The sequence below is a fragment of the Helianthus annuus genome, chromosome 12, assembly GCF_002127325.2.
Source record: "Helianthus annuus cultivar XRQ/B chromosome 12, HanXRQr2.0-SUNRISE, whole genome shotgun sequence".
Taxonomy (NCBI): Eukaryota; Viridiplantae; Streptophyta; class Magnoliopsida; order Asterales; family Asteraceae; genus Helianthus; species Helianthus annuus.
This window is the reverse complement of record NC_035444.2, coordinates 64465023-64476219: the sequence shown is the minus strand read 5'-3', so window position 1 is coordinate 64476219 and position 11197 is coordinate 64465023. Positions and strand designations below refer to the sequence as shown.

General features: G+C 34.4%; 1 long non-coding RNA gene across 1 annotated transcript; it reads right to left on the bottom strand.

Annotated features, from left to right (window-relative positions):
* Positions 1-267: 267 nt before the first annotated feature.
* On the bottom strand, positions 268-470 carry LOC118484953. The gene is made up of 2 exons (XR_004875206.1): positions 419-470; positions 268-326 (listed from the first exon to the last, which is right to left on the bottom strand). It is a non-coding gene; the product is annotated as an uncharacterized LOC118484953 (long non-coding RNA).
* Positions 471-11197: the final 10727 nt, after the last annotated feature.

Sequence of the window (11197 nt, the reverse complement as noted above, 5' to 3'; positions counted from 1 at the left end):
AGTTCCAGAAATGTAGCCCTCTATTAATGGTGAAGCCTCTAACGTATTAATATCGTTAAAACACCCGGCTACACCAAAGAAGGCCGACCAAACCCAAAGGTCGTATGACGCAACAGCTTGTAATACCAAAGTTGGCCCTTTTTGATCACCCCGTGTATGTTGACCTCGCCATGCGGTTGGACAATTATACCAACGCCACTGACGACAATCGAAGCTACCAATCATGCCGGGTATTCCATGCTTTTCTAGATGCACCTCATATATTTGTTGAAGGTCGTTCCAAGTGGGGTGTCTCAAATAACGTTTTCCATATAACTGGCATATACCTAAAATATAATTTAATATATATAAGTTTTACTAGTAAGCTACTAAAAAATAAATATATAAAAGTAAATAAATAAAAGACAATAAAAATTACCATAGCAAAAATGTTCCAAGCAATCTCGGGTTGTTTTCTCCGCCATCTTCAAGTACTCGTCGTTGATGTCGTACGTGTTTCCGTATGATAATACACGTAAGGCGGATGTGACCTTTTGAATTGAGGTGAAACCTAAATATCCTCGCGCGTCCATTCTTTGCTTAAAGAAATCATACCTATTTTCCAAATCATTATTAATGCGCAAAAATAACCTTTGGCTCATCCGAAAACGCCGTCTAAAAACATTCGGTCCGTGAACCGGTGTCGCATCAAAATAGTCTTTCATCAAACGCTCGTTCGCGGCTTCACGATCTCGCAAGATATAGGTGCGTCGCAAGATGGGTCGTGGAGGGGGAGTAGGCCGAATGTGCTCAAATGCTTGTATCACAAAAGTACATGCACTCGTAACCGCTTCTTCCTCGGCCGCGTCTTCTTCGGGAAAAAAAAATTTTCGGTAAATTTCGGTGAAAGAGTCTTCCGACGGGGAACCCATTTTTTTGAATAGGGTGAGAGTAGCTTCAACACTTTTTAAAAAATATATAGAGAATGAGAGAATATTTGAGTTTGATTTGTAAAAAAAATGGAAGAGTTGGAATGTATTTATAGTGTGAAAATAAAAAAAAATTGAATTTTTTTTTTAAATATGACCGTTTGACAACGGTCAAATATTAAAAATCTTCATCAAATAACGCTGCTAAAATCATCGCGCGGCTTCCCTTTTTTTCCTGCATAGCGCCCCGCATTTTGGTGTTTGCGGCGCCGTGGCAGCGCTATGGGGGGTTATACCGCCCCACTACGTATGCTCTAAGTGTTCTAAACAAAGAAGATGATGAACTGTTACTCATGTCACCTTTTTTTTTTTTTTATCTTTTGCCATTTTCAATTAAACAAGAATGTTGACTCATAGTTTCAGTATTTCTGTAACTAAACCCATTCTCAATTAAACCAGATTTTATTTAAATTCTTTTCTTTAAAAAAAATAAATAATAAACCATAATAATTGATAGTTAATACGTCCTATTTCTAATTTTAAACACCTTTAAATTAACAAAGTCCTTACAACTATTTTATAACATTCAAGGGTAAAATGTAAAATATAATATCTAAATAATTTATTTATTTAACTTATCAATAACTAAGACGTTCACAAATTTCATATCTAGGATAATCGCTCTTGTTCATCCTCTTGCAATTCCAATCTTTACTCGTGCGCTTACAAGAAATCTGTAACACCCCGTGTTTTCCCAAAAGTCAAAGTCAAAGTCAAGAGTTGACTGTTATTGGAATTAAAGATCAATAAAGATTAATTTCATTTTAGTTTCATTTTGATTTTCATATTATGTGGAGTAAGTGTTGTATAATCAAACTAATCGGCCGATAATCGAACTGTGAATCAACGACCGACTGTGAATGATAGGAAGTAACAATGCAATAAAGCTAGTCAATCAATAATCAAGCTAATCAAATCAATCATCGAACTCAAGTGTGGATAATTTTAATGCTTTTATACGTGTGTGTGTGCCTTACGTGTTACTTGTGCATGTTACTTTTATGTTAAAAGGTGTGGTGAATCAATCAAATCAATCGAGACTCGAAGGATAATCAAACACAATCGAAACCGACTTTGAAAATAGGTTGTAAGGATGCTTGTATGTCAGATATAGTAGTTGGGACTGAAAGTAATTTGAATAGAAACTCTATCCTACCTTACTCTTCAATCTATCGAAATCGAAATATCAAAAATCGTCGCGAAACACTCAAAACCAGGCAAGCCGATCGGACAGGGCAACCTGATCGAACAGGCTAGCCGATCGAACAGGCTGTTCGATCGGGCAGCCGCTCGATCAGGGATGCTGTTCGATCAGCTAACCCTTTCCACTTTTGGAAGCCTATAAATAGGGCTGTCCTTGTCAAGCTTTCCACTTTTGGAAAAGCTCTGACCGACCAGCCTTCTACTCTCGCCATTTCTCAGATTTCTCTCAAACCTGTAAGTATTTCACTCCAATCTTTGTACGTTTTTGATCCTTGATCGATTCTCCATCTTTCTATCTTTCAAAATCTGAATTCCAACCGTGAAATCACAAAGATCTAAGCATTCTTGGGTGATGTCGTCATGGTGTTCTTGAAGAACACTAAGATTGACATCAATCCGACATGAATAGCTTGAATCTAACCGATTTCCACATAAACAACTTAAAATCTTCCAAAGATCTTAACATTTCACGGTGGAAAAGGATTGAAAGACGGGTTTTCACCAATCTTTCAACTCTTTTACACTCCAACCGGCGAAAACGAAGCTTGAACCGACCCATAAATCATTCTAAACAAACACATGGTTCAAGATTCGGACTTCACCACGAGATTACCGATTACGAGTTAAACGTGAAACTTAGGTGTCACGACCCCCGACCCCATCTAGCCGGAATCGGTGCCGTGAGCAGTCCAGTGGTACCGGTGATTATTTTGAAAAACATTGCAGCGGAAATTTCATCAGGACCGTGAGTTAGGAAAAATATCAGAGTTTAGAAACACCGGATTTTATTTAAATGGATGGAATAAATTCCAAGTTTTACAAAGGTAGCTTTTAATGAAAAGAATATTTCTTAAGTTGATTTAATTAATAAAATAAGCCACTCCTTGAAGTCTTTTAGTGCCGGATCCAATCCTTACTCCAATCTACTGTAATTACCTGAAACGCGTTTTAAAAAGATTTTGTCAGCGGGAAATACTGAGTGAATTATTCATTTTACTGAAAACGACACATTTATTATAATTCACAGTGATAAGATCTTTTACAATGTATCCTGATATCAACCAACTACCCACAGTACTTTACCACTCGATCCATTGGCCCATACGTCCAATGGTATCTGTGATTATGGTCATATCACCCAATGGCTGCCCCAATGGTGACGATTATCAAGTAATGTGCACAATACCCCACATACCGGCTGTAACTTGGTGATTCACATAAACTTAATCACTGTAAGTTATACTTCTGAAAATAATTTGGAGTATTGTGATAAAAGAATTTATAAAAAGAGAATAACTCACAAATCATCATGCAGGATTGAGTTAACAAACTTCTTGATTCTACTTTTCCCGATAATTAAGCATGTACTTTATTATTATGGATCTTCTGATGATTTAATAGTTTGTTTGATTGTAAGGGTGTAGTTGGGAGTGTTTTTGGTAGTTTAACAGAATAGAATACGTATTGGTGTAAAACCCAAATCAAACCTTAACGGTAGTCATGAGATTCGAACCTTAACGAATTTCATAAAAACCGGGTTAATGATCAATACAGCAGTTACGATAATTTCCCGAGATCAATTTCTAATGAATGTCTAAGTGCAATACTTCGGCTCATTTATCAAAATGACAAATGATAAAGTATAGTACTTCGGCTCATTATCGAATTATTGATAACGATAAAGTACAATGCTTCGGCTCATTCATCGGATTACCGACGATCGATAAAGCATAACCCAATGTGGGCGGCACTTAGGCATTCCTTGGATATATTAATCCCGGAAACTCAATCGTAATAGCGATCGAGGAATTATTGGTTAGAACACCAACGTATAGAGAGAAGAAGAAAAGAATTGAGCAAAGAAAAATGAATCCTAAGCTTCTTATTTATAGCAAGCAGGCAGGCAGCTCAATTTGATATTCTGGTCGATGTGGGATCAAGTGACGTGCTTGCTAGCTAGCTTGACGTGCTAGCTAGCTAGCTTAGTTATTTTATTTCAGCTGCTTAACTCGTTTTTCTTGTATAACTTTTAAAATATAACGTTTTATAAAACGACGAATATGTCTTTAGAACGAGCATATTTTTATCTACGTTTTAACCTAAGTTTCATTAAAAACGGATTAGGGAAAAAAAATAATATATTTTATTATTAATATTAAACGTTCTTATACGACCTCATATATATCTATTTTTAATAGACCTTACTTAGCTTAATTAATCTTGTTAGTTTAATTAATATTGATTAACTGATTAATTAATCATACTAAACTTAATTAGGGTCTCCTTATTGCATAATTATCATACTAAATATTAATTTTAGTGAGGGTTGTTACATTCTCCCCACCTTAATAAAAATCTCGTCCTCGAGATTTGAACTATGATATTTTCTTGGGGTTATGTTTCTTCTTTTAATTAAGAGGAATAATGTAGCGTTGAATGGAATCAGAAGATATTTTGAGGGGTATGGACATTTTTAAAAATAAAAATGATTTGTTAATGATTATCCGAAAATCAATATTGTTTACTTAAATGGTAATAGATAACAGGATTTAGTGTATTGTAATCTGAGTACATAATTGTACCAAGAATATGACAAATCAAATGAATGACTCATGAATAGGGTTTAACACAGGCTACAGCTCTATTCGGATGCTACAAAGCGTTTGTAATGATTTGAAAGAATTCAATAATGATGACCGAATAAATTCACCGTTTTCGAAATTGTGAGTTTCAAGGAAGCGAATCTAGATATTTCAAAAGGTGAAATGTTCAAACGAATGAGATGAAATGGTATAGTTTTTCAAGGTGATTGGGTTCAAGCCAAAAGATATATGATCTATAGATTCTTAAAATGAATGGGAAGAACTTTTTGGAATTAGTAAAATTCCTTGTCAGAAGAAAACTTACTTTGATTGGTACCTAAGGAAGACTTAAGATTGACCAATTAAAAATGAAATGAAACCATGAAAATGATTCGGCAAATATTGAATTATGATATGAGAAAATCAATGTGCTGAGATGGGTGATTTGTAAGAATACATGAAAAGACAATAAAGTTAGAGTATTTTTGTTTTAATACACAATTGTATTCAGATCAATATGTTTAATTAAAGATAGGTGATACTTTGATTTATTAAATTCCTTTTCCTTTTATGTTATCATAAGATAGAATAATAAATAAATATAGATAGGTTTAAATATCAAAACCCGTGGTAACTTTGATAATATACTGATATATGTTTTATAAATTGGTTTACCCAATGTTCTATAACTTACGATTATTATTTTTAAAATCAAGTATGTTTAACTATAAGATTTTATAATAGGGTATTTTAAATCATAAAAGTAAAATAATAAATGTTTACTCTAATGTCAAGCATACTTAAATATTGGGTTGCGTAAATGATATTTGATATTTTAATATGTACATATTATAAAGGAATATTTCTATAAGTATTTAATAGTTTGTGAAATATTAACCAAAAATTTATTTATAACATGTCTTGTTTATGAATATTTAGGCGATTATTTAGATAATTTTATTCATCTCTTTATTTGTTTTATGAAAATATGTTTTCTCTTCACAGTACGAAGTATATATATATATTTCTATAACAATATTTATATATATAATTGAAATTTACTAAATAAGTATGATGAGTTAATTTATATTAAATAGTTATTATCATTGTTGGATATTGGTTAGTACTGCCTTGTTTAAGCATAGGTGATCAGTCCATGCCTAACTAAGGCTGCGCTATCCAATATCTGTCTTGATAATACCCTTAAAATAATGTTAATACCTACTGTTATTAATATTTAAATATTTACTAAAAATAAATAATTTAAACGAGATCAGCGAAATTTTCAAATGTTGTGAAAAATGTCACCACAAGGTGATTGTAATCAAATAAATGTTTTGATGAATTCGAAGACTAAACAAGCATGCTATGGTTCAAGAGAATTGAAGTGCTTGTCGGGACTATTTTGAATATGATGGCTTCAATCCATCATATGGGACTTTGAATTGAATACATGATGCGAGCAAGTTCACACAATTGAACTTGGTGTAAACAAAACGAGTTCATGTATTAATAAGAAATTTTGGGATATGTTTACAACAAAAACCATGTATGCTAAAGGAAATTGAGTTTTTTCAAGAAACTTATTGACTCAATATCAAAGAGTCAACATTTTGCAATAAACGTGGTTTATAAATGCAAAGATTAAGTATAGTGATATGATATTTGAACTTTTGATAAAACAACAAATTGAAAGGATGTTTTCCTAGGGTCTTATAACTCAAATGAACCACATGCGTAACAAATAGTGCATGTGTATCGTGTGGATTTACACAAGAAACGAAATGGATCAATATTTGCTATTATGAAAGAAATCCTCATGGTATGATGACTATTAGAGGAAGTAAAAACACGAAAGTCAATTCTTTATAGGCAGAAGTCAGAATTGTAACGAAAGAAATATAAGAGCTTTATCTGGAATTTCGTGTGATAACTTATTTGTTTAATGACATTATCAGAGAATGTCGAATGAAGTGAAATGGAATAGGGAATGTGCAAAACTATATGACTTCTTTTGTAGTACTAATAATTATGACTCAGATTAGACTATGCACCGATGTTTGTGAAATATTGTTCCAACGTACCTTAGCGATATTTTGATCGTTTTGTAAGATCATGTGGCAAAATACCGCTTTTTGATGAGTAGTACTTTTACCGACGGAATTAATATTGGTGTCATCGTGCCTAATTTATATTTTCCAAAGGTCTTGCCTTGGAAGTTGTGTGTATGATAAACTTTGACGTCTGTGGACGTATAATTTAAGTTTCATGTGTTTTCTTGTGCATTAGCACAACTTTAGATGGTTCTTACTTGCGTTCATAATTTATGGCGTTAATAATTTATGGCAATGCATTGGTAATTCTTATATTTTTGATGGTGTCCCAACTTAATGGGTTTCCATTTATTATTATTGCTCGAGTTACGAGGTAGATGATCAAACGAAAGAATGTTTGACATCGAAATTAAAGATATATGCGAAAGATTTCTGATAAAGAAATCTATATACATATGCTTGTGCTTTATTCTTAATTGACTTTTGGAATTCCTTATAGATATACATATCTATATAATCATATAATTCACATGCCGTAATATACATACCTTTCATAGGGTTAAATGTATATAATAGATTCATATTTCCAAAAACCAGTCAGATATTTGATCATGATACTATTTAGGGAAATCTTGTTACTGGTTTGACATACCATTTATCTCGTCTTATCCGGTTCGCGCCGGAGCGGTAATTTCAGTATATCTGGACAAGCTGGAGAGTCTGCTACTCTATACCCAGTTTTGCCGGAGAAAATTTTCTAATTCCCATAAATAGTATCTTTTCAAGATTTTAAAAGTGTCTCTTTTATTAGGACTTTTATCCAGAATCAAGGAAATTTATATTCCCATAACATATCTTATTCTAGACCAAATAATATCAATAAGCAAGAATAAATAGCAATTAAGTGCTATTGCCTGCTAACCGTCATTCTTATGACATACCAGTATCCATTACATTACACTTATATAAGTAATTTATGTTAAAGTTTATTTTTAAGGCAAAATTCTTAAGTTCAAGTCTAAATATCATTCAGAATGTTATCAGATAATATTAAGTTTCTAATTCTTCGTTTAAACTTAGGTATTATTATTATAACACCTATTTGCTCTAAACAAGTGGCTTAGTTTGTACTAAGGCATCTTTTCTTATGTTCAAGTCTAAATTCTATCAGATGTGCTACCAGTTAAGTTAATAGTAATCTCCTAACTCTTTTATTTAAGCTTAAGTATTGTTATCACAACACTTTATAGGCTTAAAGCAGTGGCTTAGCTCTGATACCACCTTCTGTCACGACCCCCGACCCCATCTAGCCGGAATCGGTGCCGTGAGCAGTCCAGTGGTACCGGTGATTATTTTGAAAAACATTGCAGCGGAAATTTCATCAGGACCGTGAGTTAGGAAAAATATCAGAGTTTAGAAACACCGGATTTTATTTAAATGGATGGAATAAATTCCAAGTTTTACAAAGGTAGCTTTTAATGAAAAGAATATTTCTTAAGTTGATTTAATTAATAAAATAAGCCACTCCTTGAAGTCTTTTAGTGCCGGATCCAATCCTTACTCCAATCTACTGTAATTACCTGAAACGCGTTTTAAAAAGATTTTGTCAGCGGGAAATACTGAGTGAATTATTCATTTTACTGAAAACGACACATTTATTATAATTCACAGTGATAAGATCTTTTACAATGTATCCTGATATCAACCAACTACCCACAGTACTTTACCACTCGATCCATTGGCCCATACGTCCAATGGTATCTGTGATTATGGTCATATCACCCAATGGCTGCCCCAATGGTGACGATTATCAAGTAATGTGCACAATACCCCACATACCGGCTGTAACTTGGTGATTCACATAAACTTAATCACTGTAAGTTATACTTCTGAAAATAATTTGGAGTATTGTGATAAAAGAATTTATAAAAAGAGAATAACTCACAAATCATCATGCAGGATTGAGTTAACAAACTTCTTGATTCTACTTTTCCCGATAATTAAGCATGTACTTTATTATTATGGATCTTCTGATGATTTAATAGTTTGTTTGATTGTAAGGGTGTAGTTGGGAGTGTTTTTGGTAGTTTAACAGAATAGAATACGTATTGGTGTAAAACCCAAATCAAACCTTAACGGTAGTCATGAGATTCGAACCTTAACGAATTTCATAAAAACCGGGTTAATGATCAATACAGCAGTTACGATAATTTCCCGAGATCAATTTCTAATGAATGTCTAAGTGCAATACTTCGGCTCATTTATCAAAATGACAAATGATAAAGTATAGTACTTCGGCTCATTATCGAATTATTGATAACGATAAAGTACAATGCTTCGGCTCATTCATCGGATTACCGACGATCGATAAAGCATAACCCAATGTGGGCGGCACTTAGGCATTCCTTGGATATATTAATCCCGGAAACTCAATCGTAATAGCGATCGAGGAATTATTGGTTAGAACACCAACGTATAGAGAGAAGAAGAAAAGAATTGAGCAAAGAAAAATGAATCCTAAGCTTCTTATTTATAGCAAGCAGGCAGGCAGCTCAATTTGATATTCTGGTCGATGTGGGATCAAGTGACGTGCTTACTAGCTAGCTTGACGTGCTAGCTAGCTAGCTTAGTTATTTTATTTCAGCTGCTTAACTCGTTTTTCTTGTATAACTTTTAAAATATAACGTTTTATAAAACGACGAATATGTCTTTAGAACGAGCATATTTTTATCTACGTTTTAACCTAAGTTTCATTAAAAACGGATTAGGGAAAAAAAATAATATATTTTATTATTAATATTAAACGTTCTTATACGACCTCATATATATCTATTTTTAATAGACCTTACTTAGCTTAATTAATCTTGTTAGTTTAATTAATATTGATTAACTGATTAATTAATCATACTAAACTTAATTAGGGTCTCCTTATTGCATAATTATCATACTAAATATTAATTTTAGTGAGGGTTGTTACATTAGGTCCTTGAACGCTCCCTGACCGAGCTTGGGTGATTCCAGCCGAGTCAGTGAGTAAAGTAAAGGCTGAGGTTTTTGTGGTTCAACTTGTGGTCAAACTATCTTTAAAACATCAATAAAATAACGAGAAATGACCAAGTGCTAGGTGGTGGACTAACCAGGTCAGGGGCTGGCCGAACGGTTAGGCTATTCGAACGAACAGCCCAACCGAACGACTACGCCAGCCGATCGACTAGGCTACTCGATCGACTAGCATCTGGCCCACAAACTCATGAGGTGTAATATTGACAGGGTTCTGTTCGATCGATCGAGCCACTCGATTGTAAACATTACTCATCGAATCATGAGATACTACACTTCAACGCTAAACCTCTTCGAAACATTGGAACGTCACCCGATCGAGCATGCCACCCGATCGAGTGACAATTTGCCAAGTGTGCAATGCTAACCGATCGGTTGGACCAACCGATCGAACGGACTGTTCGATCGGCCAACTTGAAAAGTAATGCTGCAAAAACTTCAAAAATACAAACCATCATACACAAACACATCCTTCACATCAAAGGAAGAAACAATCCACTTGAAAGAACCAGCCGATCGAGCCAGCCGGCCGATCGAACGGGACGTTCGAACGGACTTTAACCCAATCGAACAGCCCACTCGATCGAACAGCCGTCCGATCGAATGGTCTATCCGATCCAGTTTCCACTGTTCACTTTTTCCGCATTACTCATTGTATTGTTATCGAACTATTCAGGCTAACCTATTCTCAGTGCTCCTTTCAATCCACAACCAACCACTGTGAGTATACTCGATCCCTTTCTGCTTTCAGCACTTTTGGGTGTTACATACGTAATCTATCAAATTCACAAACGACACAAACTATTTGAACGCTAACCTACTTGCATGTATTACTTGACTAAATGATTGCTGTTTATTATGTTACACGTGGAGTGCTATCTGCCTGCTTTAGCAACGTAGTACTATAGTTTGGACTCAGCACCCGTTCACACGGGGGTTGCAAAGGACAATTACTTGCATGGATTACAGTGGTAATCATGTATTGCGAACTGTCTCGGACAGTCAACTCGAAGTCGTTGGTATCGATGGTCCCATGTTGATAATTTACATGCATCGTTTGCCCTTGTGTACGTGCTTGGTTATGCGTAAACTTTTCGAACTTTATATGCTATATCAAACTTGTGTACTCACCTTTACATTATATGTATTGACTTTTATTTTAACGTATGTGACAGGTGTTTAAGCTACTAGCGTGCTAGGGAAGCGAGGCAATAATAAGCTTCTAGGAGCCTGTGACATTAGGACAGTGTCCACATACCTGCTCCAGGGCCATAGTTCTCTGTAGATCTGTACTGGCTCCTGTAGTCAGTAATATCTACAGTTAGCCGCC